The sequence below is a fragment of the Ovis canadensis genome, chromosome 25 (genome assembly GCF_042477335.2).
Source record: "Ovis canadensis isolate MfBH-ARS-UI-01 breed Bighorn chromosome 25, ARS-UI_OviCan_v2, whole genome shotgun sequence".
Taxonomy (NCBI): Eukaryota; Metazoa; Chordata; class Mammalia; order Artiodactyla; family Bovidae; genus Ovis; species Ovis canadensis.
In genome coordinates, this window is record NC_091269.1 from 30,582,581 (window position 1) to 30,590,297 (window position 7,717).

General features: G+C 39.3%; 1 pseudogene; it reads right to left on the minus strand.

Moving 5' to 3' along the window:
* Nucleotides 1-6,363: 6,363 nt before the first annotated feature.
* On the minus strand, nt 6,364-7,220 carry LOC138430008 (SIN3-HDAC complex-associated factor pseudogene; annotated as a pseudogene).
* Between the last annotated feature and the right edge of the window lie 497 nt (nt 7,221-7,717).

Below are 7,717 nucleotides of genomic sequence, written 5' to 3' on the forward strand. Positions count from 1 at the left end.
CAAGAATTTCTCAAACCAAAGTACAAGAAATTTATCAAAATGTTCAGATCTACCCTTATGAAGGACCAAAAGGCCAGCCTGCAACATTAAGACCTTATGTGATAGATATACCCCTTAATCTAACAGAAAGAGACTTCCTTATGCAATGACAAACTCAGATAAACATTCCACATTTTTCCTAAGGGTCACTGCTCATTTAACAAATAAAGCAATTATTAAAATAACTTGGAAGAATGACGAGCCTATTTGGACACAGCAATAGCCCCTTACGAAAGAAAAATTACAGGCTACTAAAGAACTTATAGACACACAATTAGAATTAAAACATATTGAGGAATCTTGCTCTCCTTGGAACACTCCTATTTTTGTTATAAAAAAGAAATCTAACAAATGGCATCTCTTAACAGACCTTAGAAAAGTTATGAAACCTATATGGGTACATTACAACCAGGGATCCCATCACCTACTACTATTCCTCAAAATTGGCACATTATTATTACTGATTTACAAGATTGCTTTTTTAATATACCTTTACACCCTTTAGACCGGGAGAGATTCACTTTCTCTCTCTCTTATCCTAATCATATCGGGCCTCATGAAAGATTTCAATAGACTGTGTTACCTCAAGATATGCTTAACAGTCCTACTATTTGTCAAAATTTTGTAGCCAAGACTTTATATCCAATGTGACAGCAATTCCCTCATGCGTATATCATTAATAATATACTGTAACTACAAAAAGGAGAAATTATATTTTTGACACTGAATGGCCATGATATTCTTTAGACTCCAGAAAAAAAAAACTGATTAAAATAAAATCTTTTTTGAAATTGCAAAACCGGTTCTTCTTACACGTGCAATTAGGAAAAGGTTAACTTGTTAAAATACTCTTTTGGAGCTCCAATTCTGCCCGGAAAACAAAAATAAGCCTAAGAAAAAACCTAAAGTTAACTCTTATCATCTCCTTGGGATACACAGCCCACTCTTATCGGGGACTCCAGCCATTAAAAAAACTGGTGGAACTAAAAAAAAAAAAAAAAAAGAGAGAGAGAGACAAAAAGATATTTTAAATTTCTAGCAGAAAACTATGTCTGTCTGTCTATCTATAATTATCTATCTCAATGTGCGTCTTTATTCTGGGGTAATATGAAGTTAGTGAGCTCTATTTAAATTCAACTTCACATGAACTGAAAAATATTCAATATTAAATATAATGTTTAAATATATAATTTAAATATAATTGCTAATCTAATTAAGACATGTCTTAAGTCATCAACATTGTATAATAATTTTATTATGCCTAGGTTTAAGGTAAAACTAAATGTCAACAAAAAAGTAACTCTTTAAATATTTAAATAAGATGAAAACTTTTAAATAAACTCTATTTAAATAATTTTATCTAAGTAATGATAAACTTGGAGAAGGCAATGGCAACCCACTCCAGTACTTTTGCCTGGAGAATCCCATGGATGGAGGAGCCTGGTGGGTCCATGGGGTCACTAAGAGTCAGACACGACTAAGCGACTTCACTTTCACTTTTCACTTTCATGCATTGGAGAAGGCAATGGCAACCCACTCCAGTGTTCTTGCCTGGAAAATCCCAGGGACAGAGGAGCCTGGTGGGCTGCCATCTATGGGGTCGCACAGAGTCGGACACGACTGATACGACTTAGCAGCAGCAATGATAAACTAAATGACAAAAGTTTGTTAAATAGCTAGGTCATTTCCAAATAAAGTAAGATTTTAAAACATTAATTACCGAACACTAACTTCCTCTTGCAAAAAGTTTTTCTTAGAGAAAAAACTAAAGAGATTTTAGACTATTAATAAATATATATAATAAATATATTCATCAATCTATAAAATGCTAATATACAAGACACTTCATAGTTGCTAAAGAAAAGTAAAATACATGCTTTTAATAAAAAGATATAAGAAATGGCAAATAAAATGATAAATAAAAAAATATAAAAAAGGCTTATGACAAATGAAAGAGAATTTTATGGCAAATGGATGCCCTGAACTTTCTTCCTCTTCCTTCTTATATGTCTTGATTGATTTCATCCTGTGTAATAGCTGAGTAATCATCTTACTAAAGATATATAAGCCTGCATTTCTGCTAATAAAATACCTTTGCTTCATCAGAGCTTGGGTTTCCGTGTCTTTCTTTCTTCCTCCCTCCCTCCCTCCCTCCGGCTCTCTCTTTCACTTTCTTATTGTCAACTCTGGACTACCAAGTTCCGTCCGGTCCATTAAAGAATCCCAACACAAGAGTACTGGAGTGGGTTTCCATTTCCTTCTCCAGGGAATCTTCCCGACCCAGGGATCAAACCCGGGTCTCTCACATTGTAGGCAGATGCTTTACCATCTGAGCCAACACCAGAGGAGGAGCCAAATATAGTGGAGAGCATTAGACTCTGACTCAGGTAAGACAGGTTTTGTCTGAGGGTTTCTCCTTGTCGCTGCTGAACAGTGTACCAAATAACTAGAGAAGTCAAGTTGAGATCAAATGTTGTGAGCCCATGCCTTGTAGCTAACTACTCTTTACTGAGGAAAGTTGATAACCACAGTGCAAGGCAGAGCTGATGGGAGGACAGCTAAGAGTTTGCCATCTAGGAGTCCCTCCTCTGAGGAAAAACAAGTTCTTGGTGAAGTCAGTGCTCTGCAGTTGGCTGTCCAGACCTCCTCCATAGTTGTGCTCTCAACAATTTATTTCTCAGCCAACAAGAACATGGATGAGCCTAGAACAAGCACCTTTAGCAAAGGCCAGCCACCTCTTTCAAGCCTTCATGGTTTGGGCCCAAAGTCAACTAGCAGTCTTACCAGAAACTTAAGGGCTATGTGATGTAGCAATGTTGGCTGCACCTGGAAAATCCTTGAGCTCATGAAACATGAAGAAAAGCACCATGGTTTGCCAATCGGTGGTTCAGAACACACTCTGCTTTATAGAAAGCACCAGGACACACTAGAAGCTTGCCCCCCTCAACTATTCTTGACCTTGTTGCTGGTTCTGATGGGTTAGCTGGCTTCTCTGAGAATGGAGAGAAAGCAGGGGAGAGAAATGGGGGAAGAAAACACACAAGCAAGTAACTTCTGAGTCAAAAGCTTAATTAGGATCCCAGGTTTAAAACTCAAGAGCTCAGAACAGTCTATGGATTGCAAAACTCTAGAAAATATCCCAGCCCCCGCCCCCCCGCCAAAAAAAGTTATGGAACTCAAACAACCTCAAGAGGCACAAGAGAGCAAAAGCCTTAGGATTTAGGAAACCAATTCTGTCTCCTACTTTGATTTCTGGAAAAGAGCAAGCAAATGTACAGCAACTCTATACAACCTAGCTGTAAGAATTTCCTGGAGAAGCCACTTCAGAAGATGGCCAGTTTCAACAATGAACAGTTCGGATGTGAAGGTTTACTTAGGGAACACTGAGAAGCTTTCTATCAGAGATGATTGTCAAGCACTGTACCCTGAAAGTCACACATGCTACCTAGTTACCAAGGAATCTGTCCAAACAGTTCCAAGGCTGTAACAATTTTTCTCAGAGGTTCCTATTAATTTCCCCCACCCTCAAGCTTGCCTATTACAGGGAAACCTATGAAGCCCAGGCTCTGTGTCCCTCATCACCCTGAAAAACATACTGGGTGAGGAGGGTGATGGAAGCGGTGACGGTATCACCTTGAAGAAATCCAAGGCTCTCTTAGACATATCTGAGCTGAATTTGACGAGGAATTCAAAAGTATACAAGATGAAATACTGAAGCCCTCACTTTCTTTCTGAGCATGTACAGGTATAATCTTCCTGGTGATGACCAAAACATTTTACCTCCCCAGCAGAGATCATATACCAGATATGCTATGATCTAGATGTCTGGGCCACTTCCACGTAGCCATATGAGGCTTCCATATGGCCCATGGCCTTTAGGGTCATCATTTTTTTTTTTCCTCCTGGTAAATTTATGTTACACACACACACACACTTAGAAGCATTTTAATGCTAACTCCCTGCAAGTTGGACTCATACAAAAGGAGGTTAAAATTCTCAGTGAGGAAAAACCAAAATGTATAAAATTCCTTTAATCCAGGCACCAGGTATGTTCTTCTGGGGTAGAGACTTGTCCTGCTTCACACTCCTTCATTTCTCCTTTCACTTCTTCCACCACCCTCTGCACCCAGTATGTTTTTTGGGGTGGTGATTGACACAGAGCCTGGGCTTCATAAGCTTCTCTGTAATGGGCAATTTTCCAGCTTCACACTCCTTCATTTCTCCTGGAGAAAATATCTCCAGATATTTTCCAGAGATTTGCAATCCATACACCATTCTCAGCTCTTGGGTTTTAAACCTAGAATATTGATTAAGCCTTTTACTTAGGAGTTACTTGCTCACGAGTTACCTCTCAACCCAACAAGATAACCAGGGCTGATTCCATGAAGAATCTACACCTGTTATCAATACTTCCAGGAAGTAATACTTGGCACAGGTGAAAACCCCTGACACTTCCTTTAGGTAGTGTTCCTAGTCGGGGAGTAATGTGATCTCCTGAGGTAGAGAACTTTTTCATTAATATCAGGTTCAATAGAATTTTGACACAGTCACCTAAGAACCAACTCCTATGAGCCAATTCTAACAAAACAGTCGCACAGGAAAAACACAGACAAAGAAATCCAAAACAATAGGACTTCAACCCAGGGTTCAGGAGTCTAACCCAATCTTTTGAGAACTTCACTGGTTGTAACCTTTCATCTTGTCTCCATAGAGTGAGACTCTAACCCTAGTCTCAGAACTATAACCTGACAAAAATCTTCCCCGTGGAAGACTCTAACCCACAGTCCTGGCAAGGTTATTAGACAATCTAGGCACAGAAGCACTGTAACCTCATAACTCACTCCAAAGGCCTCTGGTCCAGAAGCCGTGTCCTTTCTAAAAAGTGAAAGCAGCACTCAGGACCTGAATAGGCATGCTGGGAAGCAAGAACCCCACAGTGGACACTTTAGACAAACGTGGTTTAGGTGGCCACTCAGGGCAGTGGCAAGAGTGCATGCACACTCTGCCAGGAACTGCAGTGACTCAAACAAGTGGTCACAAGACCTACAAAACTTCGTGTTCCCCGAACTGTTATCTAGCAAGGGCTCCCTACTAGACATACACAGAAGCCAACACTATGGCACTGGCTTTTGAGAAAAAAGAGAGGTTTACGGCAAGGTTAACTGGCAAGGCTGTTAAATTTGTCTCCCCAATACCACGTCAGGGCAAAAGGTAAAGGGTTAGGGGAATTTCAAAGTTGGAAATCCTCTGGCTAGTTTATTTTTTTTTTGTTTTTTTGTTTTTTTGTTTTTTTTTTTCTTTTAGTAGAATTTTACTTTAATATAGAATAAAAAAAAAAAATCCCCAAACCCTAACAGGTTAAAACAAGTCAAACAACCATTCTACACAGATAAAACCTTCACAAAGGTCAACTGAAGAAATCCAGAGCTAAAACTGAATTGTGCAGATTTTCAGTGAAGTCACCAGTCACGTAACACAAACAAATTATTTACACACTTGCAAGCCCTCTAAGAAACGTGCCCCAAGAAGCATTAACCTTTGTTTTTCTCGTGTGCCATCCTCAAGACTTGCATTGTTATTTTTCAGATAATCTAACATTTTTAATAGAGAATGTTCTCTACCAAGTGGTAATGCTTTGGTACTATTCATATAGGATTGCTGATCCCAAAGACTTGACATTTCCCCAAGAGGAACTTTAATTCTGCTTTAAGTTTTGATTCTGCTTTTTAAGTTTCATATAAATTAAAATCTGTATCAAATATCAATATGGAGGGAGGTGACACAGGATGCAACATATACAGTCAAGTTACCTCTGCATATTTAGAAATTACTCCTTCAAGATATTCGCACCAGAGAGCTGCCTGTCCTGCTTAATATTCAGTAGTACAGGTTTGAATCACCAGAACCTCGGCAAGACCTTAATATTTCAGTTATTAACAACTACCTCTAGGGGCAAGTCCATGTTTACTGAGTTATGACAAATTTATTATAATGAAGGAAAACAAGTGTAGCCAGCCATCTTAAAAAATGCCCCAACCACTGCTTCTCAAAATAGAAAGACTAAAACTACATACGTTTATCATACAACAAATCCCATCTCTGTCCCCTGAAAATTCCCCTAATTTCATTCATTAGAAGGGGATTTTTAAAAAAGACTTAAAGAGCACTTTACAGCAGCATTCAGCTTTCCTATGAAATACTCAGCATCTTAAATATTATGTACACTTCTTTTTTATCTCTTAGTAAGCTTCACTGGCTTCAGAGTTTGTGGAACTGGAGGAAAAATAACCCATTCAAAACTATTCTACAAATCCATCTTTTGGCAGAATAGCAGGTATCCAAATTAAAAACAGGAGGGTCATTTTGTTGCTTTGTTTTCCAAAATTTAAATCGTTTTTGCTCCCCTTCTACATAAAGCTTAGTCACCACTCCTGAGTGGAGATAGGCAGAGGCTCTGGCCCCTGCTCCTCCGGCTTCTCAGCAGCTGCTTTCTTATTGCTGCAGCAAGGCTTGAATAGATGTGTGTCGATGAGGACTTCCCCAAAACGGCCCTTATAGATAATGCCACAGCATATTTTCTGTCTTTTCCAGTATGTGAGATCTAAAAAGGAAAACACTGGCGTTCTGTTGGAGCCAGAAGCCATCTCTGTATCTGAGCCATCATCTGACTGGTTACTGTAACAGGGAGACTGAGCTGGAGAGGCACTTGAGGTTGTACTGTGAGCATCAGAATTGTGGCGTTTAATTTCCTTCTGCAGTTTACTGATCTGGTTACTTTTTATCCTGTTTCCAGATAGAGTTTTCACTTTCTTTGGTTTCAGTGTAGTCTTTAGACTGGGTCCTGCCCTTGCATCTACCACATGATTCCAGTTTTTTTTTGATCCTGCTGGCAATTTCTTCCATCTTTTCACAAGCAGGACACAGGCATTACAGATATCTCCTGAACGAGTCTCATGTAACCCAAAACAGCTCTGGAAATCCTTTTCATAGCGTTTACTGTCAGTGAATCGAGAACTGGAGGATTTAGCTCTGCAAATACAGCAGCCCTCTATACTTCGGTACATCTTTGGCTTGTGAAAACCAAACATCTTTTCTTCTGGGCAATAGCCTTCCAAAAGCAGCCGTTCCACGCGCAATAACGTTCCCGAGGGGCGAAGTGCACGCCAAGTCAACCCCCCCTCCAAATCGCTCCCTCCTCCTCAACTGCCTTGTCTAGAAAGATTCTCTGGCTAGTTTAAATCAGTCTATATAAGCTACTCCTGGTGCTAGAAGCCAGAGTTTCCTTTTGAAGGGCTTCACACGTAAAGGAGTTCAGGTGGCCATACTTCTATTCCTTGAGTTCCTGGCTCTAGGGTAACACTAGAGATATGGGATTCCCAATTTACACATGCACAGCATTGTTGTTTCTACAAAATGACAGCAAGGTTTGAATAATCAACAATCTATTTAAGGAGACAAAATCAGTTTAAGCTGGTACTGTTTCAGTTTGATCAAAAATCTCAAAAGACAAAACCAGTTTAAATCTACCCAAGTTTTTACTTGCTGTTTCAGAACAATTGAAAACCCAGAATTGACTGATGGCCCTCTGTGGAATTATTTAAGAAATCCTTGATGCTTATGTGTTTTATGTATAGTAGTTTGTATGTTAATCCCAAACTCCCAATTCAATCCTCTTTCC